Source organism: Arachis stenosperma, chromosome 4, assembly GCF_014773155.1.
Source record: "Arachis stenosperma cultivar V10309 chromosome 4, arast.V10309.gnm1.PFL2, whole genome shotgun sequence".
In the NCBI taxonomy this organism is placed as follows: Eukaryota; Viridiplantae; Streptophyta; class Magnoliopsida; order Fabales; family Fabaceae; genus Arachis; species Arachis stenosperma.
The window spans coordinates 86,341,140-86,367,637 of NC_080380.1; positions in this window are offsets into that span (position 1 = coordinate 86,341,140).

Sequence of the window (26,498 nt, forward strand, 5' to 3'; positions counted from 1 at the left end):
AGAGGGTCATACTTCCGTTCCACCCAAATTCATAAAATAAAGAGCAAAAACAATTCTTAAATTATAAATCCATACATGAATTAAAATAGAAAAAGTAATAAAATCAATCCATACAAATAGATAGAGCTCCTAACCTTAACAATGGAGGTTTAGTTGCTCATGGTTCAGAGAAGAAAATAAGGATTCTGGTTAAATGTACAGAGTTCCAATCTGATGGCATCTAAAATCATCTCCCATTCCCTAATGGAATCCCCTTTTTATACCTAATCCTAATAAATTTTAAATCTAAAATTAAAATCATATCTTTTCCTATTTTAAAAATCAAATTTGAATTTAAATCAGAATTAATTATAGCAATCAGCATATCTTCAATTGATGGATTGGGACCACTTGATTCCTTTACTCTGCAGCCTCTGATCTGTACTTTCTGGGCTAAAAACTGGGTCAAAAATAACCCAGAAATCGCCCCCAGCATTTTTCTGGATTTTCTGCATGTGGTGCATGTCACGCGTACGCGTCAGTAATGCGTACGCGTCGATGGTCTTTTTCGCAAGTCATGCGGACGCGTCAATCACGCGTACGCGTCGCTGTGCAATTCTTCAAATCACGCGTACGCGTCAGTCACGCGCACGCGTCGCCGTGGAAAGCTCCAAATCACGCGCACGCGTTAGTCATGCGTACACGTCGCTCTTCGCTGCCATCTCCTTTGATTCTTGTGCTGCAGAAACTCCATCAAATCTAGCCGAATGCTACCTAAAATAAATAAAATTTCACAAGACTCAAAGTATCATCCATATTGGCTAAAATATAATTAATTCTTTATTAAACTCAACAAATTAGATGCAAATTCACTAGAAAAAGATAGGAAAGATGCTCACGCATCGCAACACCAAACTTGAATTGTTGCTTGTCCTCAAGCAACCAAAATTAATATAGGTTTAGGATGTAAATTTGCATGAGAGCGAGAGTTCGATTAAGCCCATGTCTCTTCTTATAGTGGGGTTTACAATTGTAATTCTGAATAGTTTTGGCATCTCACTCTCCTTTGAATTAGAAGAATGTTACTATCATATGGAATTAGAATCCGGATAATATTATGAATTCTCTGATCTTTTGTAACTTAATTTAATCATTGAACACATCAATTTTTTCTGGTGCTTTGCATCTTGAGCCTAGCCGTGACTTTAAATGTTTTGTCTCATGTTTTACTTCACACGAAAACACCACAAGCACTTAACTGGGGAACTCTACTTAAGTTCTAAATATTTTTATTTTTATTTTTTTTAATTTTTTAATTTTTTAATTTTTTATTTTATTTTATATGTTATTTTTTTATTATTTTATTTTATTTTATTTTATTTTATTTTATTTATCCCCAGACAGTGGTGCTCAAAGCCTTTGGCGTACTCTGCAATTGATCTCGACTCTAAATGTTTTGTCTCAAGAATTACTTGACACAAGAACACCACAAGCATGTGACTAGAGAAACAACTCTTTGAGCTTTTAATCATGTCTGACCTCCCTAGTCATTGATGCTCAGAGCCTTGGACCTTGCTTTTATTTTTCTTTTACTGTTTCTTTTGCTTCAAAGATTAAACTTTCATTAATTTCAGAGAAATCATAATAATTCTCTAAATTCTTGTTCCTTATACATCAACATTCCTTGATTCAAATTCAAATATGTACTGTTCATGTCATGTATTTAGAATCACAGAAAATACCACCACATTTAAGTAAATAAGACTACTCTTAAAATTAACTCAATTTCTTATGCAATACATCACTTCTATATTTTTTATTTAAATTCAAGCTCAGTGAGTAATACATGAGACATCTTTTCATAATTAAAGCAATTAAGAGAAAACTAAACTAGTCCTAGGATTCTAACTAATAAAGGATCATGCAACAAACAAAGCAAAATAGCAGAAAATCGGAACATAACATAGAAAAAGAGGGGAGGAATAGAAAATGAAAGGAACTCAACCACCTTAGTTATGCTAGCGGTCGCTTTATTCTTTAGGTTGTGCTCCTTAGTGAAGATGATTCGCCTCCCTTTTGGTGCCATAGGAATAAACACAAAATCCTTAAGCGAAGCGTCAACACCAAACTTAAAGGTTTACTTGTCCTCAAGCAAAGAAGAACTGAAAATAGAAAGAGACAAATATTATGATGAAAGAAAAAGAAAAGGGTAAAAGAACAAGAGAGAATTAGGATTGGGAGAGGGGGAAAGAAAATTAAAACTGGGTGGTGAACTAGTGTAGTTGTGCGGCGCAGGCGATGTACGCGTGCGGCACCAATATTTTCATACGACGCGTGCGCTTCATGCACGCGTAGGCGTGGATGAACATTTGTGCAAATGACGTGCACACGTCAGGGACATGTACGCGTGGTCAATTTTGTGCGTCTAGCACACTTCCAGCGCTACTCCCGCTCAACTTTCTGTCAAATTTTATTTTTCACGCACATGCAGATGACGCGTACGCGTCAGCGACGCTTGCGCGTCATATGCTCCTCTTTTTTTTTATCCGGTTCCTGTTCTAAAATAGCTGCATGATCAGAAAATTAGTAAGAACTCAATAAAAACCAAATAAGTAAGAAAACTACTACTACAAAAAATAACTAAGAATAAAAAGGAACGATCATACCACGGTGGGTTTCTCCCACCAAGAACTTTTAGTAAAAGTCCTTAAGTTGGACATGTGGTGAGCTCCTTGTCATGGTGGCTTGTGCTTGTACTGATCTAGGAATCTCCACCAATATTTGTAATTCCAATGACCACCGAGATTCCAAACTAGGCGCATAACGCCTTCGAGCAAGTTGAAGCAAGTGACAAGGCCCCAAGAGTGTTGATTGTGGGAATGAATTCCAGGGTCCCAAACCTTGCTTTTACACCCGTCTTCTTGTGGATCATCATTGTTCCCACCTGGTGGCAAGCAATCTAAATTCTCACAGAGACATCCAAACAACCTTCTAGACCATTTCAATTGAGCTCTACACCAATCCTTGCACTTTAATTTAGAGCATGCAACCATATTGAACCTTGCTTGACAACTTTTGCCACTAACCATCTTTCTCTTACTCTTAATGCCACAAAGAGCTCTAAGTTGACCATCCGTCTCTAGTAGCCCATATTCAAGTGGGAAAGTAAAGGTTAAGGATAGGAATTTTACCCACTTGAATGTTGTATTGGATGGTGATGGCTTTGGAAGAGGTCTTGCAAGCTCCACTCCCTTGTGTTCTTTGAATTCTTTTACCTCTTTGCAAGCTTCCTCAATTTCAACCTCTTCCTCTTGGTAGCTTTCTTCTAATTCAATCTCTTCTTCATTGCTTACCAAGGGCATAGAAGGTTGTGCATCTTCCTCTTCTTCCATATGTGAGGGTGGAAAGTTCTCTAATTCACTGGAGTATAAACTCCTTTGATTGGTTTCCTCACTTTCTTCCATAGGATCTTGCATTGTATCTCTTGGGAAGGAATTTGCTTGTTCCTCTTCCTGGTTCTTGATCATCGTCTGAACATATTTCTCTATATTTTTGACACTTGTCTTTATATCATGTAGGCATTCTTTCATGAGAAACTCAAGATCTTATGGTATTTGAGATGAATAAGGAGATGGTGGCTCTTGGTATGGGTAGAAAGATGATGGTTCTTGATATGGATAGAAAGATGATGGTTCTTGGTATGGATATGGAGATGGTGGTTCCTGATATGAATATGGAGATGGTGGCTCTAGATAGTTGGAACAGGAAACACTGAAGTTTCTTTGGTTTTAACTTTGCCAACCAAAATTTAGATAGTTCTTCCATCCACCATAATATGAATCACTACTTGGGTGTGAGTAGTAACCCATGTGATCTCTCTCCATTATTTTTCCTTAGCACAAAACACCAAACAGAATCAAACGCATGGTGCACGAAATTATGATCATCAACAATGGCGCCAATAGACTTGGTGCTCTCAAATCGTGAATCACACTTCGTCACAACTCTGCACAACTAACCAGCAAGTGCACTAGGTCGTCTAAGTAATACCTTACGTGAGTAAGGGTCGATCCCACGGAGATTGTCGGCTTGAAGCAAGCTATGGTCACCTTGTAAATCTCAGTCAGGCGGATTCAAATGGTTATGGAGTTTTAATAATTAAAAGATAAATAAAACATAAAATAAAGATAGAGATACTTATGTAATTCATTGGTGGGAATTTCAGATAAGCGTATGAAGATGCTTCATCCCTCTTGAATCTCTGCTTTCCTACTGCCTTCTTTCAATCCTTCATACTCCTTTCCATGGTAAGCTGTATGTTGGGTTTCACTGGCGTCAATGGCTACCTCCCGTCCTCTCAGTGAAAAAGGTCTTCTACGGTTTCCTGCATGGATAATCAGCTGTTGGTTCTCGATCATGTAGGAATAGGATTTACTATCCTTTTGTGTCTGTTACTACACCCTACAGTCGCGAGTTTGAAGCTCGTCACAGTCATCCCATCTCAGATCCTACTCGGAATACCACAGACAAGGTTTAGACTTTCCGGATCTTAGGAATGACCGCCAATAATTCTAGCTTATACCACGAAGACTCTGATCTCACAGAATGGAAGGCTCGGTTGTCAGGCAAGGCAACCATGCGTCGTGGACCAGGAATCCAAGAGATACACGCTCAATCTTAAGTAGAATGGAAGTGGTTGTCAGGCACGCGTTCATATGTGAGAATGATGATGAGTGTCACAGATCATCACATTCATCAGGTTGAAGTGCGAGTGAGTATCTTAGAATAAGAATAAGCTTGACTTGAATAGAAGAACAATAGTAATTGCATTAATACTCGAGGAACAGCAGAGCTCCACACCTTAATCTATGGTGTGTAGAAACTCCACCATTGAAAATACATAAGAACAAGGTTCAGGCATGGCCATGAGGCCAGCCCCCAAAATGGGATCAAGATATCAAAATATGATCAAAATATGAAAATACAATAGTAAAAGGTCCTATTTATAATGAAACTAGCTACTAGGGTTTACAGAAAATCCACTTCGAGTGCAAGGAGGTCAGAATCCAACAGCATCAGCAGTCCTTTGTCAGCCTCTGAATAAAATTTTTGCTCAGGTCTCTCAAATTTCAGCCAGAAAATACCTGAAATCAAAGAAAAACACACAAACTCATAGTAAAGTCCAGAAATATGAATTTTTCATAAAAGCTAATAAAAACATCCCAAAAATTAGCTAGATCCTACTAAAAACTACCTAAAAACAATGCCAAAAAGCGTATAAATTATCCGCTCATCACAACACCAAACTTAAATTGTTGCTTGTCCCTAAGCAACTAAAAACAAAATAGGATAAAAAGAAGAGAATATACAATGAATTCCACAGTATCAATGAAACTTAGTCCTAATTAGATGAGCGGGACTTGTAGCTTTTTGCTTCTGAACAGTTTTGGCATCTGACTTTCTCCTTTGAAATTCAGAATGATTGGCATCTATAGGAACTCAGAATTTTAGATAGTGTTATTGATTCTCCTAGTTTAGTGCGTTGATTCTTGAACACAGCTACTTTATGAGTCTTGGCCGTGACCCTAAGCACTTTGTTTTCCAGTATTACCACCGGATACATAAATGCCACAGACACATAACTGGGTGAACCTTTTCAGATTGTGACTCAGCTTTGCTAAAGTCTCCAGTTAGAGGTGTCCAGAGTTCTTAAGCACACTCTTTTGCATTGGATCACAACTTTAACCACTCAATCTCAAGTTTTTCACTTGCACCTGCATGCCACAAGCACATGGTTAGGGACAGCTTGATTGAGCCGCTTAGGCCTGGATTTTATTCTCTAGTCCCTCCTATCCATTAATGCTCAAAGCCTTGGATCCTTTTTACCCTTTCCTTTTAGTTTAAAGGGCTATTGGCTTTTTCTGCGTGCTTTTTCTTTTTCTTTCTTTCTTTTTTTTTGACATATTTTTTTTTCATTGCTTTTTCTTGCTTCAAGAACCAATTTCATGATTTTTCAGATTATCAATAACATTTCTCTTTGTTCATCATTCTTTCAAGAGCCAACATTTTTAACATTCATAAACAACAAGATAAAAAATATGCACTGTTCAAGCATTCATTCAGAGAACAAAAAGTATTGCCACCACATCAAATAATTAAACTAGTTTCAAGATAAAATTTAAAATCCAAGTACTTCTTGTACTTTTGTAATTAAGAACATTTTTCTTTTAAGAGAGGTGAATGATTCATGGAGTTATTCATAGCTTTAAGACATAGACATTAGACACTAATGATCATGTAGTGAAGACACAAACATAGATAGAACATACAGCATAAAAATCGAAAACAGAAAAATAAATAGACAAAGGGATTAAGGAATGAGTCCACCTTAGTGAGGGGGGCGTCTTCCTCTTGAAAATCCTATGGAGCGCTTTTGAGCTCCTCTATGTCTCTTCCTTGCCTTTGTTTCTCCATCCCTAGTGATTTTGGTGCTCCTATCCTTAGTTGCTCCCAATAGTTGTATGGAGGAAAATGTATCCCTTGAGGTATCTCAGGGATTTCTTGATGAGGGAATTCCTCATGCTCTTACTGAGGTCCATGAGTGGGCTCTCTTGATGTGCAGTCAAATGCTCTACTACTGAGCTATAGACCTTTGAGATGAATCTTTCTATCTCCCATGACTCAGAGGTGGAAGCTTTTGTCTTCCCTTTCTTCTTTCTAGAGGTTTCTCTGGCCTTAGGTGCCAAAAATGGTTATAGAAAAATAAAAAGTAATGCTTTTACCACATGATGAGCGGATATTTTATACGCTTTTTGGGGGTAATTTCATGTAGATTTTAGTATGTTTTAATTAGTTTTTAATAGAATTTTATTAGTTTTTAAGCAAAAATCATATTTCTGGACTTTACTATGAGTGTGTGTATTTTTCTGTAATTTCAGGTATTTTCTGGCTGAAATTGAGGGAGCTGAGCAAAAATCTGACTTAGGCTGAAAAAGGACTGCTGATGCTGTTGGATCCTGACCTCCCTGCACTCGAAATGGATTTTTTGGAGCTACAGGAGTCCAATTAGCGCGCTCTCAACGGCGTTGGAAAGTAGATATCCAGGGCTTTCCAGCAATATATAATAGTCCATACTTTGCGCGAAGATAGACGACGTAACTTGGCGTTGAACGCCAAGTACATGCTGCTGTCTGGAGTTAAACGCCAGAAAAACGTCATGATCCGGAGTTGAACGCCCAAAACACGTCATAACCTGGAGTTTAACGCCAAGAAAGGCCTCTACTCGTGGATAGCTTTAGTCTCAGCCCCAGCACACACCAAGTGGGCCCCAGAAGTGGATTTCTGCACTAATTATCTTAGTTCACTCATTTTCTGTAAACCTAGGTTACTAGTTTACTATTTAAACAACTTTTACAGACATTTCTTGTACCTCATGACATTTTCAGATCTGAATTACATACTTTTTGACGGCATGAGTCTCTAAACTCCATTGTTGGGGGTGAGGAGCTCTGCAGCGTCTCGATGATTTAATACAATTCCTTTGTTTTCCATTCAAACACGCTTGTTCTTATCTAAGATGCTTATTCGCGCTTAATTGTGAAGAAGGTGATGATCCGTGACACTCATCACCTTCCTCAATCCATGAACGTGTGCCTGACAACCACCTCCGTTCTACATCAGATTGAATGAATATCTCTTAGATTCCTTAATCAGAATCTTCGTGGTATAAGCCGGATTGATGGCGGCATTCATGAGAATCCGGAAAGTCTAAACCTTGTCTGTGGTATTCCGAGTAGGATTCCGGGATTGAATGACTGTGACGTGCTTCAAACTCCTGAGGGATGGGCGTTAGTGACAGACGCAAAAGAATCAATGGATTCTATTCCAACCTGATTGAGAACCGACAGATGATTAGCCGTGCTGTGACAGAGCATAGGAACGTTTTCACTGAGAGGATGGGAAGTAGCCATTGACAACGGTGACACCCTACATAGAGCTTGCCATAGAAGGGATTTTGCGTGTGGAAAAGGATATCAAGGAAGAGTTGAAGTCAAAGGACAAAGCATCTCCAAAACTCCAACATATTCCCCAGTACTGCAAAACAAGTAACTCTATTGTTCTCGTTTATTTTTCCAATCAAATCTAATAATTCCAACTTACAATTTTAAACACTTTGACATCCTAACTAAGATTAATAAAATAAATATTAATTGCTTCAAACCAATAATCTCCGTGGGATCGACCCTTACTCACGTAAGGTATTACTTGGACGACCCAGTGCACTTGCTGGTTAGTTGTGCGAATCACAAATTCGTGCACCAAGTTTTTGGCGCCGTTGCCGGGGATTATTGAGTTTGGACAATTGAAGGCTTATTTTATTTCTTAGATTAGGAATAATTTATTTTTGTTGTTATAGAGTCATCAAATTTTGATAGGATAGTTTATTTTCAAAAATTTCTTTTCAAAAATATTATTTTTTCTTAATTAAGTGTTAATTTTTCGTGAGTTTAGTGTCTTATTCTAAGTTTGGTGTTAATTGCATATTTTATATTTTCTTTGAAAATCTCGTGTTAGTGTTCTTGGTTCTTCTTTGATCTTTAAGTTGTTCTTGATAATTGGTTATACCCTTTGGAACCTTTTTCAAAAAAAATAATTTTTCTTAGATTTAATCTTGTGCCAAACTTTAAGTTTGGTGTTTTCTTGTTAATCTTTTCATAAATTTCGAAAATTTATTTTAACTTTCTAAAAATTTTAAGTTTGGTGTTCTTTCTTTTGTTCTTGGTGTTCTTGTGAATCTTCAAGGTGTTCTTGAGTTTTTCTTGTGTCTTGATCTTAAAATTTTTAAGTTTGGTGTTCCTTGGTGTTTTCCCTCCAAAAAATTTTCGAAAATAAGGAGCATTGGATCTAAAATTTTTAAGTCTTGTGTCTTTTGTGTGTTTTTCTCTTTCATCATAAAATTCAAAATTCAAAAAATTATTTTATTTTCTAACCAATTTTAAAACTACATTTTCGAAATTTTTAATATAAAATCCAAATTTCAAAATATTATTCATATATTCCATTTTTTGTTATTCCACTACTATAAAATAAATAAAATCAACATATAAATTATCCCTTCTATTCCATTATGGCAGTAAGTATGAATGGACAAGACAAGAGGACTCTGGGATCATATGCTAACCCCACTACTGCTTCATATGGGAGTAGTATCTGTATACCTTCCATTGGAGTTAGTAGCTTTGAGCTGAATCCTCAGCTTATTATCATGGTGCAGCAAAACTGCCAGTATTCTGTTCTTCCACATGAAGAACCTACAGAGTTTCTGGCACAATTTTTGCAAATTGCTGACACAGTACATGATAAGGAAGTGGATCAGGATGTCTACAGATTATTACTGTTTCCATTTGCTGTAAAAGATCAAGCTAAGAGGTGGTTAAATAACCAGCCTAAGAACAGCATAAAAACATGGAAGCAGCTGTCAGAAAAATTTCTGAATCACTATTTCCCTCCAAAACGGATGACACAGCTAAGGCTAAACATCCAAGGCTTCAAACAAGGAGATAATGAATCCCTTTATGATGCCTGGGAGAGATACAGAGAGATGCTAAGAAAATGCCCCTCTGAAATGTTTTCAGAATGGGTGCAATTAGACATCTTCTATTATGGGCTTACAGAAAAAGCTCAGATTTCTCTAGACCACTCAGCTGGTGGATCTATACATATGAGAAAAACAATTGAAGAAGCTCAAGAGCTTATTGATACAGTTGTCAGAAATCAGCATCTGTACCTAAGCAGTGAATCTTCTCTGAAAGAAGAAGCTAAAATAGTAACTGCAGAACTCAGTCCAGTGGATCAGGCTAATGAATTCAATTAGCAATTAGATTTTCTAACTCAGCAACTAGCCGAATTCAAGGAAATATTACAGGAAACAAGAATGGCTAACAGGAACATGGAAGTGCAACTAAAGCAGACAGAAAAGCAACTGTCAAAACAAATAACAGAAGAATGCCAAGCAGTTCAATTAAGAAGTGGGAAAACATTAAATACCTCACTTCAAAGTAGCAGGAAACCAAGAAATGAACAGGTGGATACTCAAAATCCCTCTGAGGACAATCAGAGCCCAGAGAGGAATAATGCTGGCGCTGAACGCCCAGCCCATGCTCATTCCTGGCGTTCAACGCCAGAAACAAGCATGGATCTGGCGTTGAACGCCCAAAGGGAACATGGTTCTGGCGTTCAAACGCCAGTAACAAACAAGGAAATGGCATCTAACGCCACTCCAGCTCCCACCTCTGGCATTCAAATACCAGTGGAGGATCAGTCACCTACGAGTGCTGATGATAACCCTTCTAAAAAGGCTTCCCAACCCACTTCTGTAGGTAATAAACCTGCAGCAACTAAGGTTGAGGAATACAAAGCCAAAATGCCTTATCCTCAAAAACTCCGCCAAGCGGAACAGGATAAGCAATTTGCCCGCTTTGCAGACTATCTCAGGACTCTTGAAATAAAGATTCCGTTTGCAGAAGCACTTGAGCAAATACCTTCTTATGCTAAGTTCATGAAGGAAATTTTAAGTCATAAGAAGGATTGGAGGGAAACTGAAAAAGTCTACCTCACTGAAGAATGCAGTGCAGTCATTCTGAAAAGCTTACCTGAGAAGCTTAAAGATCTTGGGAGCTTTATGATACCATGCACATTAGAAGGTAATTGTACCAAGCAAGCTTTATGTGATCTTGGGGCAAGTATCAATCTAATACCTGCATCTACTATCAGAAAGCTTGGTTTAACTGAAGAAATCAAACCAACCAGGATATGTCTTCAACTTGCTGATGGCTCCATTAAATACCCATCAGGCGTGATTGAGGACATGATTATCAAGGTTGGGCCATTTGCCTTTCCTACTGACTTTGTGGTGCTGGAAATGGAGGAGCACAAGAGTGCAACTCTCATTCTAGGAAGACCTTTCCTAGCAACTGGCCGAACCCTCATTGACGTCCAAAAAGGGGAAGTAACCTTGAGAGTCAATGAGGAGGAGTTCAAATTGAATGTTGTCAAAGCCATGCAACATCCAGACACCCCAAATGACTGCATGAGTGTTGATATTATTGACTCTCTGGTAAGAGAGGTCAATATGGCTGAGAGTCCAGAATCAGAGCTAGAGGACATCTTTAAAGACGTCCAGCCTGATCTGGAGGAATCAGAGAGAATAGTGGAACCTCTAAAAATCCCTCAGGAAGAGGAGAAACCTCCTAAACCCGAGCTCAAGCCATTACCACCTTCCCTAAAATATGCATTTCTGGGAGAGGGTGAAACCTTTCCTGTAATTATAAGCTCTACCTTAGAGCCACAGGAAGAGAAAGCACTAATTCAAGTGCTAAGGACACACAAGACAGCTCTTGGGTGGTCCATCAGTGATCTTAAGGGCATTAGCCCAGCTAGATGCATGCACAAGATCTTACTGGAGGGTGACGCCAAGCCAGTGGTTCAACCACAAAGGCGGCTAAACCCAGCCATGAAGGAAGTGGTGCAGAAAGAGGTCACTAAATTACTAGAGGCTGGGATTATTTATCCTATTTCTGATAGCCCTTGGGTGAGCCCTGTCCAAGTTGTCCCTAAGAAAGGTGGCATGACAGTGGTTCATAATGAAAAAAATGAACTGGTTCCTACAAGAACAGTTACAGGGTGGCGTATGTGTATTGATTACAGAAGGCTCAATACAGCCACCAGAAAGGATCATTTTCCTTTACCATTCATAGACCAGATGCTAGAAAGACTAGCAGGTCATGAATACTACTGCTTCCTGGATGGATATTCAGGTTATAATCAAATTGCAGTAGATCCCCAGGATCAGGAGAAAACGGCATTCACATGCCCATCTGGAGTATTTGCATACAGAAGGATGCCATTTGGCCTGTGTAATGCACCTGTAACCTTTCAGAGGTGCATGCTCTCAATTTTCTCTGATATGGTGGAAAAATTTCTGGAAGTCTTCATGGACGACTTTTCAGTATTTGGAGACTCATTCAGCTCCTGCCTTAACCATTTAGCACTTGTTCTGAAAAGATGCCAAGAGACTAACCTGGTTTTAAACTGGGAAAAATGTCACTTTATGGTGACTGAAGGAATTGTCCTTGGGCACAAAATTTCGAACAAGGGAATAGAGGTGGATCAAGCTAAGGTAGAAGTAATTGAAAAATTACCACCACCTGCTAATGTTAAAGCAATCAGAAGCTTTCTGGGGCATGCAGGATTCTATAGGAGGTTTATAAAGGATTTTTCAAAAATTGCTAAACCTCTGAGCAACCTGCTAGCTGCTGACACGCCATTTATCTTTGATAAAGAGTGTCTGCAGGCGTTTGAGACTCTGAAGGCTAAATTGGTTACAGCACCAATCATCTCTGCACCAGACTGGACATTACCATTTGAATTGATGTGTGATGCCAGTGACCATGCCATTGGTGCAGTATTGGGACAAAGGCATGACAAGCTTCTGCATGTCATTTACTATGCCAGCCGTGTTCTAAATGATGCCCAGAAGAATTACACAACCACAGAAAAAGAGCTACTTGCAGTGGTTTACGCCATTGACAAATTCAAATCCTATTTAGTAGGATCAAAAGTGATTGTGTACACTGATCATGCTGCTCTTAAATATCTACTCACAAAGCAGGATTCAAAACCCAGACTCATCAGATGGGTGTTGCTTCTGCAAGAGTTTGATATAGAAATAAGAGACAGAAAAGGGACAGAGAATCAAGTAGCAGATCACTTGTCCCGAATAGAACCAGTGGAAGGGGCGTCCCTCCCTCTCACTGAGATCTCTGAAACCTTTCCGGATGAGCAACTGTTTGCCATCCAGGAAGTGCCGTGGTTTGCAGACATTGCAAACTACAAGGCAGTGAGATTCATACCCAAAGAGTACAGTAGACAGCAATCAAAAAAGCTGATCACAGATGCAAAGTATTATCTTTGGGATGAACCGTATCTCTTTAAGAGATGTGCAGACGGAGTAATCCGTAGATGTGTGCCTAAAGAAGAAGCACAGAAGATCCTTTGACATTGCCATGGATCACAGTATGGAGGACATTTTGGAAGTGAGCGAACAGCCACAAGAGTCCTCCAAAGTGGCTTCTACTGGCCTACTCTCTATAAAGACTCCCGAGCGTTTGTGCTTAATTGTGACAGTTGCCAAAGATCCGGCAATCTACCTCACAGTTATGCCATGCCTCAACAAGGGATCTTGGAGATTGAGTTGTTTGATGTATGGGGCATTGACTTCATGGGACCTTTCCCACCATCATACTCAAACACTTATATTCTGGTGGCAGTGGATTATGTATCCAAATGGGTGGAGGCTATTGCAACACCCACCAATGACACTAAAACAGTGTTAAAATTCCTCCAGAAACACATCTTCAGCAGATTTGGTATCCCTAGAGTGTTAATCAGTGATGGGGGCACTCATTTCTGCAATAAACAGCTTTACTCTGCTCTGGTGCGTTATGGAGTTAGCCACAGGGTAGCTACTCCATATCACCCACAGACTAATGGGTAAGCTGAAGTCTCAAATAGAGAACTCAAAAGAATCCTGGAACGGACTGTAATTAACCGTAGAAAGGATTGGGCAAGGAGCTTGGATGATGCTCTGTGGGCATACAGAACAGCATTCAAGACCCCTATAGGGACCTCTCCATACCAGCTTGTGTATGGAAAGGCATGTCACTTGCCAGTGGAACTGGAACATAAGGCCTACTGGGCAACCAGATTCCTAAACCTTGATGCCAAATTAGCTGGAGAAAAACGATTGCTTCAGTTAAATGAGCTAGAGGAATTTAGACTCAATGCTTCCGAGAATGCAAAAATTTACAAAGAGAAAGCAAAAAGATGGCATGATAAGAAACTGTCATCCAGAGTCTTTGAGCCGGGGCAGAAAGTTCTACTATTTAATTCCAGGCTCAAATTATTTCCCGGGAAATTAAAATCCCGGTGGAGAGGTCCATATGTGATCACAAGCGTATCACCATATGGATACGTAGAGCTTCAGGATAATGAATCCAACAAAAAGTTCATTGTTAATGGACAAAGAGTCAAACATTATCTTGAAGGCAATTTTGAGCAAGACTGCTCAAAGCTGAGACTCGAGTAAAAAACTCAGTGATAGTCCAGCTAATGACAATAAAGAAGCGCTTGCTGGGAGGCAACCCAGCCATTTACAAAGTTTATTTACTAATTAAATAAATTTTCTTTTTTTACAGGTTTGTGTCCAAGTATCTCCAAGGTAAAATAGCAATTGGTTGGATTCACAGAGTTATAAAGGAAATTGGAAGCTTACTGGTGTGAAAAAGCCAGTAAGAAACACTTTGGGCGTTGAACGCCCAAAAGAAGCACCCACTAGGTGTTCAACGCCAGTAAGGGTAGCTTTCTGGGCGTTAAACGCCAGAAAGAAGCACCTTCTGGGCGTTTAACGCCAGTTTGGTAGCATCCTGGGCGTTTAGAAAAACGCCCAGTAACAAAGGACTTCCTGGCGTTCAACGCCAGAAAGATGCATCAACTGGGCGTTGAACGCCCAGGAGAAGCAACATGTGGGCGTTAAACGCCCAAACCATGCAGCAGTTGGGCGTTTAACGCCAGGATGGTGGGGAGGAGGTAAATTTCGTTTCTCTTTACAAATTTTCTAATTTTTTTATGTTCCAATTCATGATTTCTTGCATAAACATATTTTAAATTATCATCCCTCAACTCAAATTAGTGTTCTAAAAATCCTAATTTCTAAAATCCCTTTTTCAAAAATATCAAATGTATCTTAATTCATAAACACAAATCTTTTTCCAATCCAATTCTTTTTCAAATATTTTTAATTTTTTCTCATATCTTTTTCAACTCATCTTATCTTTATTTGAAAATGCCTTTCCTTCTACTCCTCTCCTTTCCTTTCTTTTGCTTGAGGACAAGCAAACCTCTAAGTTTGGTGTGATTTGCCATGATCACTGAGCTAAAACTCATTAAGATCATGGCACCTAAGAGAACAGGAAGAGCAAGGATGTGAACTTAAGGGAGCTGAAGCATCAGAAATTAATTCTTGAAGGCACCCCACAGACTAGAGGAACATCCACTTCCCAAAATACAAGTTGTTAAGTTCTAATTCCAGCTTTAACTCTGTGATAGTATTATTATAGGATTTTACCTTAGAAGTTATATAGGAGTAGTAGTAATTAGCATATCTTTTTTTGACTTTATTTCCAATTAAGCTATAATTTATTTTTCTCATCATCATCAGGCATAAATAAAGTAGTAGAATTTTTTTAGAATAAAGAAGTAATTTATATTTTTGAGTTCTTAGTAATAAAGACTATAATTAATTATATGTGGTGGCAATACTTTTTGTTCTCTGAATGAATGCTTGAACAGTGCATAAATTGTACTTTGAATTTGATGAATATTGGCTCCTGAAAGGATGAGGAACACGAAAAATATTATTGATGATCTGAAAAATCATGAAATTGATTCTTGTAGCAAGAAAAAGCAGTTCAAAAAAAAAAAAAAAAAAAAACAAGCCATGAGCACTAGCCAAGAGCAAAAAAAGGATCCAAGGCTTTGAGCATCAATGGATAGGAGGGCCCAAGGAAATAAAATCCAGGCCTAAGCGGCTAAACCAAGCTGTCCCTAACCATATGCTTGTGGCATGCAGGTCCAAGTTACAAGCTTGAGACTGAGTGGTTAAAGTCGTGATCCAAAGCAAAAGAGTGTGCTTAAGAGCTCTGGACACCACTAACTGGGGACTTTAGCAAAGCTAAGTCACAATCTGAAAAGGTTCACCCAGTTATGTGTCTGTGGCATTTATGTATCTGGTGGTAATACTGGAAAACAAAATGCTTAGGGCCACAGCCAAGACTCATAAAATAACTGTGTTCAAGAATCAACATACTACACTAGGAGAGTCAATAATACTATCTGAATTCTGAGTTCCTAAGGATGCCAATTATTCTGAAAATTTAAAGATACAGGGGGATGCCAAAACTGTTCAGAAACAAAAAGCTACAAGCCCCGCTCATCTAATAAGAGTATGAGCTTCATTTAAAACTCTAAAATATTATTACTTCTTAATTTCTGCTAAAGCCTATTTTATTTATCTAGTTTCTTGAGGACAAGCAACAGTTTAAGTTGGTGTTGTGATGAGCGGATATTTTATACGCTTTTTGGGGGTAATTTCATGTAGATTTTAGTATGTTTTAATTAGTTTTAATAGAATTTTATTAGTTTTTAAGCAAAAATCATATTTCTGGACTTTACTATGAGTGTGTGTATTTTTCTGTAATTTCAGGTATTTTCTGGCTGAAATTGAGGGAGCTGAGCAAAAATCTGACTTAGGCTGAAAAAGGACTGCTGATGCTGTTGGATCCTGACCTCCCTGCACTCGAAATGGATTTTTTGGAGCTACAGGAGTCCAATTGGCGCGCTCTCAACGGCGTTGGAAAGTAGACATCCAGGGCTTTCCAGCAATATATAATAGTCCATACTTTGCGCGAAGATAGACGACGTAACTTGGCGTTGAACGCCAAGTACATGCTGCTGTCTGGAGTTAAACGCCAGAAAAACGTCATGATCCGGAGTTGAACGCCCAAAACACGTCATAACCTGGAGTTTAACGCCAAGAAAGGCCTCTACTCGTGGATAGCTTTAGTCTCAGCCCCAGCACACACCAAGTGGGCCCCAGAAGTGGATTTCTGCACCAATTATCTTAGTTCACTCATTTTCTGTAAACCTAGGTTACTAGTTTACTATTTAAACAACTTTTACAGACATTTCTTGTACCTCATGACATTTTCAGATCTGAATTACATACTTTTTGACGGCATGAGTCTCTAAACTCCATTGTTGGGGGTGAGGAGCTCTGCAGCGTCTCGATGATTTAATACAATTCCTTTGTTTTCCATTCAAACACGCTTGTTCTTATCTAAGATGCTTATTCGCGCTTAATTGTGAAGAAGGTGATGATCCGTGACACTCATCACCTTCCTCAATCCATGAACGTGTGCCTAACAACCACCTCCGTTCTACATCAGATTGAATGAATATCTCTTAGATTCCTTAATCAGAATCTTCGTGGTATAAGCCGGATTGATGGCGGCATTCATGAGAATCCGGAAAGTCTAAACCTTGTCTGTGGTATTCCGAGTAGGATTCCGGGATTGAATGACTGTGACGTGCTTCAAACTCCTGAGGGATGGGCGTTAGTGACAGACGCAAAAGAATCAATGGATTCTATTCCAACCTGATTGAGAACCGACAGATGATTAGCCGTGCTGTGACAGAGCATAGGAACGTTTTCACTGAGAGGATGGGAAGTAGCCATTGACAACGGTGACACCTACATAGAGCTTGCCATAGAAGGGATTTTGCGTGTGGAAAAGGATATCAAGGAAGAGTTGAAGTCAAAGGACAAAGCATCTCCAAAACTCCAACATATTCCCCAGTACTGCAAAACAAGTAACTCTATTGTTCTCGTTTATTTTTCCAATCAAATCTAATAATTCCAACTTACAATTTTAAACACTTTGACATCCTAACTAAGATTAATAAAATAAATATTAATTGCTTCAAACCAATAATCTCCGTGGGATCGACCCTTACTCACGTAAGGTATTACTTGGACGACCCAGTGCACTTGCTGGTTAGTTGTGCGAATCACAAATTCGTGCACCAAGTTTTTGGCGCCGTTGCCGGGGATTATTGAGTTTGGACAATTGAAGGCTTATTTTATTTCTTAGATTAGGAATAATTTATTTTTGTTGTTATAGAGTCATCAAATTTTGATAGGATAGTTTATTTTCAAAAATTTCTTTTCAAAAATATTATTTTTTCTTAATTAAGTGTTAATTTTTCGTGAGTTTAGTGTCTTATTCTAAGTTTGGTGTTAATTGCATATTTTATATTTTCTTTGAAAATCTCGTGTTAGTGTTCTTGGTTCTTCTTTGATCTTTAAGTTGTTCTTGATAATTGGTTATACCCTTTGGAACCTTTTTCAAAAAAAAATAATTTTTCTTAGATTTAATCTTGTGCCAAACTTTAAGTTTGGTGTTTTCTTGTTAATCTTTTCATAAATTTTGAAAATTTATTTTGACTTTCTAAAAATTTTAAGTTTGGTGTTCTTTCTTTTGTTCTTGGTGTTCTTGTGAATCTTCAAGGTGTTCTTGAGTTTTTCTTGTGTCTTGATCTTAAAATTTTTAAGTTTGGTGTTCCTTGGTGTTTTCCCTCCAAAAAATTTTCGAAAATAAGGAGCATTGGATCTAAAAATTTTAAGTCTTGTGTCTTTTGTGTGTTTTTCTCTTTCATCATAAAATTCAAAATTCAAAAAATTATTTTATTTTCTAACCAATTTTAAAACTACATTTTCGAAATTTTTAATATAAAATCCAAATTTCAATTTCAATTTTTTTCGAAAAATTTTCACAAAGTATTTTCAAAATATTTTTCATATATTCCATTTTTTGTTATTCCACTACTATAAAATAAATAAAATCAACATATAAATTATCCCTTGTATTCCATTATGGCAGTAAGTATGAATGGACAAGACAAGAGGACTCTGGGGTCATATGCTAACCCCACTACTGCTTCATATGGGAGTAGTATCTGTATACCTTCCATTGGAGTTAGTAGCTTTGAGCTGAATCCTCAGCTTATTATCATGGTGCAGCAAAACTGCCAGTATTCTGGTCTTCCACATGAAGAACCTACAGAGTTTCTGGCATAATTTTTGCAAATTGCTGACACAGTACATGATAAGGAAGTGGATCAGGATGTCTACAGATTATTACTGTTTCCATTTGCTGTAAAAGATCAAGCTAAGAGGTGGTTAAATAACCAGCCTAAGAACAGCATAAAAACATGGAAGCAGCTGTCAGAAAAATTCCTGAATCACTATTTCCCTCCAAAACGGATGACACAGCTAAGGCTAAACATCCAAGGCTTCAAACAAGGAGATAATGAATCCCTTTATGATGCCTGGGAGAGATACAAAGAGATGCTAAGAAAATGCCCCTCTGAAATGTTTTCAGAATGGGTGCAATTAGACATCTTCTATTATGGGCTTACAGAAAAAGCTCAGATTTCTCTAGACCACTCAGCTGGTGGATCTATACATATGAGAAAAACAATTGAAGAAGCTCAAGAGCTTATTGATACAGTTGCCAGAAATCAGCATCTGTACCTAAGCAGTGAATCTTCTGTGAAAGAAGAAGCTAAAACAGTAACTGCAGAACTCAGTCCAGTGGATCAGGCTAATGAATTCAATCAGCAATTAGATTTTCTAACTCAGCAACTAGCCGAATTCAAGGAAATATTACAGGAAACAAGAATGGCTAACAGGAACATGGAAGTGCAACTAAAGCAGACAGAAAAGCAACTGTCAAAACAAATAACAGAAGAATGCCAAGCAGTTCAATTAAGAAGTGGGAAAACATTAAATACCTCACTTCAAAGTAGCAGGAAACCAAGAAATGAACAGGTGGATACTCAAAATCCCTCTGAGGACAATCAGAGCCCAGAGAGGAATAATGCTGGCGCTGAACGCCCAGCCCATGCTCATTCCTGGCGTTCAACGCCAGAAACAAGCATGGATCTGGCGTTGAACGCCCAAAGGGAACAAACAAGGAAATGGCGTCTAACGCCACTCCAGCTCCCACCTCTGGCATTCAAATACCAGTGGAGGATCAGTCACCTACGAGTGCTGATGATAACCCTTCTAAAAAGGCTTCCCAACCCACTTCTGTAGGTAATAAACCTGCAGCAACTAAGGTTGAGGAATACAAATTCAAAATGCCTTATCCTCAAAAACTCCGCCAAGCGGAACAGGATAAGCAATTTGCCCGCTTTGCAGACTATCTCAGGACTCTTGAAATAAAGATTCCGTTTGCAGAAGCACTTGAGCAAATACCTTCTTATGCTAAGTTCATGAAGGAAATTTTAAGTCATAAGAAGGATTGGAGGGAAACTGAAAAAGTCTACCTCACTGAAGAATGCAGTGCAGTCATTCTGAAAAGCTTACCTGAGAAGCTTAAAGATCCTGGGAGCTTTATGATACCATGCACATTAGAAGGTAATTGTACCAAGCAAGCTTTATGTGATCTTGGGGCAAGTATCAATCTAATACCTGCATCTACTATCAGAAAGCTTGGTTTAACTGAAGAAATCAAACCAACCAGGATATGTCTTCAACTTGCTGATGGCTACATTAAATACCCATCAGGCGTGATTGAGGACATGATTGTCAAGGTTGGGCCATTTGCCTTTCCTACTGACTTTGTGGTGCTGGAAATGGAGGAGCACAAGAGTGCAACTCTCATTCTAGGAAGACCTTTCCTAGCAACTGGCCGAACCCTCATTGACGTCCAAAAAGGGGAAGTAACCTTGAGAGTCAATGAGGAGGAGTTCAAATTGAATGTTGTCAAAGCCATGCAACATCCAGACACCCCAAATGACTGCATGAGTGTTGATATTATTGACTCTCTGGTAAGAGAGGTCAATATGGCTGAGAGTCCAGAATCAGAGCTAGAGGACATCTTTAAAGACATCCAGCCTGATCTGGAGGAATCAGAGAGAATAGCGGAACCTCTGAAAATCCCTCAGGAAGAGGAGAAACCTCCTAAACCCGAGCTCAAGCCATTACCACCTTCCCTAAAATATGCATTTCTGGGAGAGGGTGAAACCTTTCCTATAATTATAAGCTCTACCTTAGAGCCACAGGAAGAGAAAGCACTAATTCAAGTGCTAAGGACACACAAGACAGCTCTTGGGTGGTCCATCAGTGATCTTAAGGGCATTAGCCCAGCTAGATGCATGCACAAGATCTTACTGGAGGGTGACGCCAAGCCAGTGGTTCAACCACAAAGGCGGCTAAACCCAGCCATGAAGGAAGTGGTGCAGAAAGAGGTCACTAAATTACTAGAGGCTGGGATTATTTATCCTATTTCTGACAGCCCCTGGGTGAGCCCTGTCCAAGTTGTCCCTAAGAAAGGTGGCATGACAGTGGTTCATAATGAAAAAAATGAACTGGTTCCTACAAGAACAGTTACAGGGTGGCGTATGTGTATTGATTACAGAAGGCTCAATACAGCCACCAGAAAGGATCATTTTTCTTTACCATTCATAGACCAGATGCTAGAAAGACTAGCAGGTCATGAATACTACTGCTTCCTGGATGGATATTCAGGTTATAATCAAATTGCAGTAGATCCCCAGGATCAGGAGAAAACGGCATTCACATGCCCATCTGGAGTATTTGCATACAGAAGGATGCCATTTGGCCTGTGTAATGCACCTGCAACCTTTCAGAGGTGCATGCTCTCAATTTTCTCTGATATGGTGGAAAAATTTCTGGAAGTCTTCATGGACGACTTTTCACTATTTGGAGACTCATTCAGCTCCTGCCTTAACCATTTAGCACTTGTTCTGAAAAGATGCCAAGAGACTAACCTGGTTTTAAACTGGGAAAAATGTCACTTTATGGTGACTGAAGGAATTGTCCTTGGGCACAAAATTTCGAACAAGGGAATAGAGGTGGATCAAGCTAAGGTAGAAGTAATTGAAAAATTACCACCACCTGCTAATGTTAAAGCAATCAGAAGCTTTCTGGGGCATGCAGGATTCTATAGGAGGTTTATAAAGGATTTTTCAAAAATTGCTAAACCTCTGAGCAACCTGCTAGCTGCTGACACGCCATTTATCTTTGATAAAGAGTGTCTGCAGGCGTTTGAGACTCTGAAGGCTAAATTGGTTACAGCACCAATCATCTCTGCACCAGACTGGACATTACCATTTGAATTGATGTGTGATGCCAGTGACCATGCCATTGGTGCAGTATTGGGACAAAGGCATGACAAGCTTCTGCATGTCATTTACTATGCCAGCCGTGTTCTAAATGACGCCCAGAAGAATTACACAACCACAGAAAAAGAGCTACTTGCAGTGGTTTACGCCATTGACAAATTCAGATCCTATTTAGTAGGATCAAAAGTGATTGTGTACACTGATCATGCTGCTCTTAAATATCTACTCACAAAGCAGGATTCAAAACCCAGACTCATCAGATGGGTGTTGCTTCTGCAAGAGTTTGATATAGAAATAAGAGACAGAAAAGGGACAGAGAATCAAGTAGCAGATCACTTGTCCCGAATAGAACCAGTGGAAGGGGCGTCCCTCCCTCTCACTGAGATCTCTGAAACCTTTCCGGATGAGCAACTGTTTGCCATCCAGGAAGTGCCGTGGTTTACAGACATTGCAAACTACAAGGCAGTGAGATTCATACCCAAAGAGTACAGTAGACAGCAATCAAAAAAGCTGATCACAGATGCAAAGTATTATCTTTGGGATGAATCGTATCTCTTTAAGAGATGTGCAGACGGAGTAATCCGTAGATGTGTGCCTAAAGAAGAAGCACAGAAGATCCTTTGGCATTGCCATGGATCACAGTATGGAGGACATTTTGGAAGTGAGCGAATAGCCACAAGAGTCCTCCAAAGTGGCTTCTACTGGCCTACTCTCTATAAAGACTCCCGAGCGTTTGTGCTTAATTGTGACAGTTGCCAAAGATCCGGCAATCTACCTCACAGTTATGCCATGCCTCAACAAGGGATCTTGGAGATTGAGTTGTTTGATGTATGGGGCATTGACTTCATGGGACCTTTCCCACCATCATACTCAAACACTTATATTCTGGTGGCAGTGGATTATGTATCCAAATGGGTGGAGGCTATTGCAACACCCACCAATGACACTAAAACAGTGTTAAAATTCCTCCAGAAACACATCTTCAGCAGATTTGGTATCCCTAGAGTGTTAATCAGTGATGGGGGCACTCATTTCTGCAATAAACAGCTTTACTCTGCTCTGGTGCGTTATGGAGTTAGCCACAGGGTAGCTACTCCATATCACCCACAGACTAATGGGCAAGCTGAAGTCTCAAATAGAGAACTCAAAAGAATCCTGGAACGGACTGTAATTAACCGTAGAAAGGATTGGGCAAGGAGCTTGGATGATGCTCAGTGGGCATACAGAACAGCATTCAAGACCCCTATAGGGACCTCTCCATACCAGCTTGTGTATGGAAAGGCATGTCACTTGCCAGTGGAACTGGAACATAAGGCCTACTGGGCAACCAGATTCCTAAACCTTGATGCCAAATTAGCTGGAGAAAAACGATTGCTTCAGTTAAATGAGCTAGAGGAATTTAGACTCAATGCTTTCGAGAATGCAAAAATTTACAAAGAGAAAGCAAAAAGATGGCATGATAAGAAACTGTCATCCAGAGTCTTTGAGCCGGGGCAGAAAGTTCTACTATTTAATTCCAGGCTCAAATTATTTCCCGGGAAATTAAAATCCCGGTGGAGAGGTCCATATGTGATCACAAGCGTATCACCATATGGATACGTAGAGCTTTAGGATAATGAATCCAACAAAAAGTTCATTGTTAATGGACAAAGAGTCAAACATTATCTTGAAGGCAATTTTGAGCAAGACTGCTCAAAGCTGAGACTCGAGTAAAAAACTCAGTGATAGTCCAGCTAATGACAATAAAGAAGCGCTTGCTGGGAGGCAACCCAGCCATTTACAAAGTTTATTTACTAATTAAATAAATTTTCTTTTTTTACAGGTTTGTGTCCAAGTATCTCCAAGGTAAAATAGCAATTGGTTGGATTCACAGAGTTATAAAGGAAATTGGAAGCTTACTGGTGTGAAAAAGCCAGTAAGAAACACTTTGGGCGTTGAACGCCCAAAAGAAGCACCCACTAGGCGTTCAACGCCAGTAAGGGTAGCTTTCTGGGCGTTAAACGCCAGAAAGAAGCACCTTCTGGGCGTTTAACGCCAGTTTGGTAGCATCTTGGGCGTTTAGAAAAACGCCCAGTAACAAAGGACTTCCTGGCGTTCAACGCCAGAAAGATGCATCAACTGGGCGTTGAACGCCCAGGAGAAGCAACATGTGGGCGTTAAACGCCCAAACCATGCAGCAGTTGGGCGTTTAACGCCAGGATGGTGGGGAGGAGGTAAATTTCGTTTCTCTTTACAAATTTTCTAATTTTTTTTATGTTCCAATTCATGATTTCTTGCATAAACATATTTTAAATTATCATCCCTCAACTCAAATTAGTGTTCTAAAAATCCTAATTTCTAAAATCCCTTTTTCAAAAATATCAAATGTATCTTAATTCATAAACACAAATCTTTTTCCAATCCAATTCTTTTTCAAATATTTTTAATTTTTTCTCATATCTTTTTCAACTCATCTTATCTTTATTTGAAAATGCCTTTCCTTCTACTCCTCTCCTTTCCTTTCTTTTGCTTGAGGACAAGCAAACCTCTAAGTTTGGTGTGATTTGCCATGATCACTGAGCTAAAACTCATTAAGATCATGGCACCTAAGAGAACAGGAAGAGCAAGGATGTGAACTTAAGGGAGCTGAAGCGTCAGAAATTAATTCTTGAAGGCACCCCACAGACTAGAGGAACATCCACTTCCCAAAATACAAGTTGTTAAGTTCTAATTCCAGCTTTAACTCTGTGATAGTATTATTATAGGATTTTACCTTAGAAGTTATATAGGAGTAGTAGTAATTAGCATATCTTTTTTTGACTTTATTTCCAATTAAGCTATAATTTATTTTTCTCATCATCATCAGGCATAAATAAAGTAGTAGAATTTTTTTAGAATAAAGAAGTAATTTATATTTTTGAGTTCTTAGTAATAAAGACTATAATTAATTATATGTGGTGGCAATACTTTTTGTTCTCTGAATGAATGCTTGAACAGTGCATAAATTGTACTTTGAATTTGATGAATATTGGCTCCTGAAAGGATGAGGAACACGAAAAATATTATTGATGATCTGAAAAATCATGAAATTGATTCTTGAAGCAAGAAAAAGCAGTTCAAAAAAAAAAAAAAAACAAGCCATGAGCACTAGCCAAGAGCAAAAAAAGGATCCAAGGCTTTGAGCATCAATGGATAGGAGGGCCCAAGGAAATAAAATCCAGGCCTAAGCGGCTAAACCAAGCTGTCCCTAACCATATGCTTGTGGCATGCAGGTCCAAGTTACAAGCTTGAGACTGAGTGGTTAAAGTCGTGATCCAAAGCAAAAGAGTGTGCTTAAGAGCTCTGGACACCACTAACTGGGGACTTTAGCAAAGCTAAGTCACAATCTGAAAAGGTTCACCCAGTTATGTGTCTGTGGCATTTATGTATCTGGTGGTAATACTGGAAAACAAAATGCTTAGGGCCACAGCCAAGACTCATAAAATAACTGTGTTCAAGAATCAACATACTACACTAGGAGAGTCAATAATACTATCTGAATTCTGAGTTCCTAAGGATGCCAATTATTCTGAAAATTTAAAGATACAGGGGGATGCCAAAACTGTTCAGAAACAAAAAGCTACAAGCCCCGCTCATCTAATAAGAGTATGAGCTTCATTTAAAACTCTAAAATATTATTACTTCTTAATTTCTGCTAAAGCCTATTTTATTTATCTAGTTGCTTGAGGACAAGCAACAGTTTAAGTTTGGTGTTGTGATGAGCGGATATTTTATACGCTTTTTGGGGGTAATTTCATGTAGATTTTAGTATGTTTTAATTAGTTTTTAATAGAATTTTATTAGTTTTTAAGCAAAAATCATATTTCTGGACTTTACTATGAGTGTGTGTATTTTTCTGTAATTTCAGGTATTTTCTGGCTGAAATTGAGGGAGCTGAGCAAAAATCTGACTTAGGCTGAAAAAGGACTGCTGATGCTGTTGGATCCTGACCTCCCTGCACTCGAAATGGATTTTTTTGGAGCTACAGGAGTCCAATTGGCGCGCTCTCAACGGCGTTGGAAAGTAGACATCCAGGGCTTTCCAGCAATATATAATAGTCCATACTTTGCGCGAAGATAGACGACGTAACTTGGCGTTGAACGCCAAGTACATGCTGCTGTCTGGAGTTAAACGCCAGAAAAACATCATGATCCGGAGTTGAACGCCCAAAACACGTCATAACCTGGAGTTTAACGCCAAGAAAGGCCTCTACTCGTGGATAGCTTTAGTCTCAGCCCCAACACACACCAAGTGGGCCCCAGAAGTGGATTTCTGCACCAATTATCTTAGTTCACTCATTTTCTGTAAACCTAGGTTACTAGTTTACTATTTAAACAACTTTTACAGACATTTCTTGTACCTCATGACATTTTCAGATCTGAATTACATACTTTTGACGGCATGAGTCTCTAAACTCCATTGTTGGGGGTGAGGAGCTCTGCAGCGTCTCGATGATTTAATACAATTCCTTTGTTTTCCATTCAAACACGCTTGTTCTTATCTAAGATGCTTATTCGCGCTTAATTGTGAAGAAGGTGATGATCCGTGACACTCATCACCTTCCTCAATCCATGAACGTGTGCCTGACAACCACCTCCGTTCTACATCAGATTGAATGAATATCTCTTAGATTCCTTAATCAGAATCTTCGTGGTATAAGCCGGATTGATGGC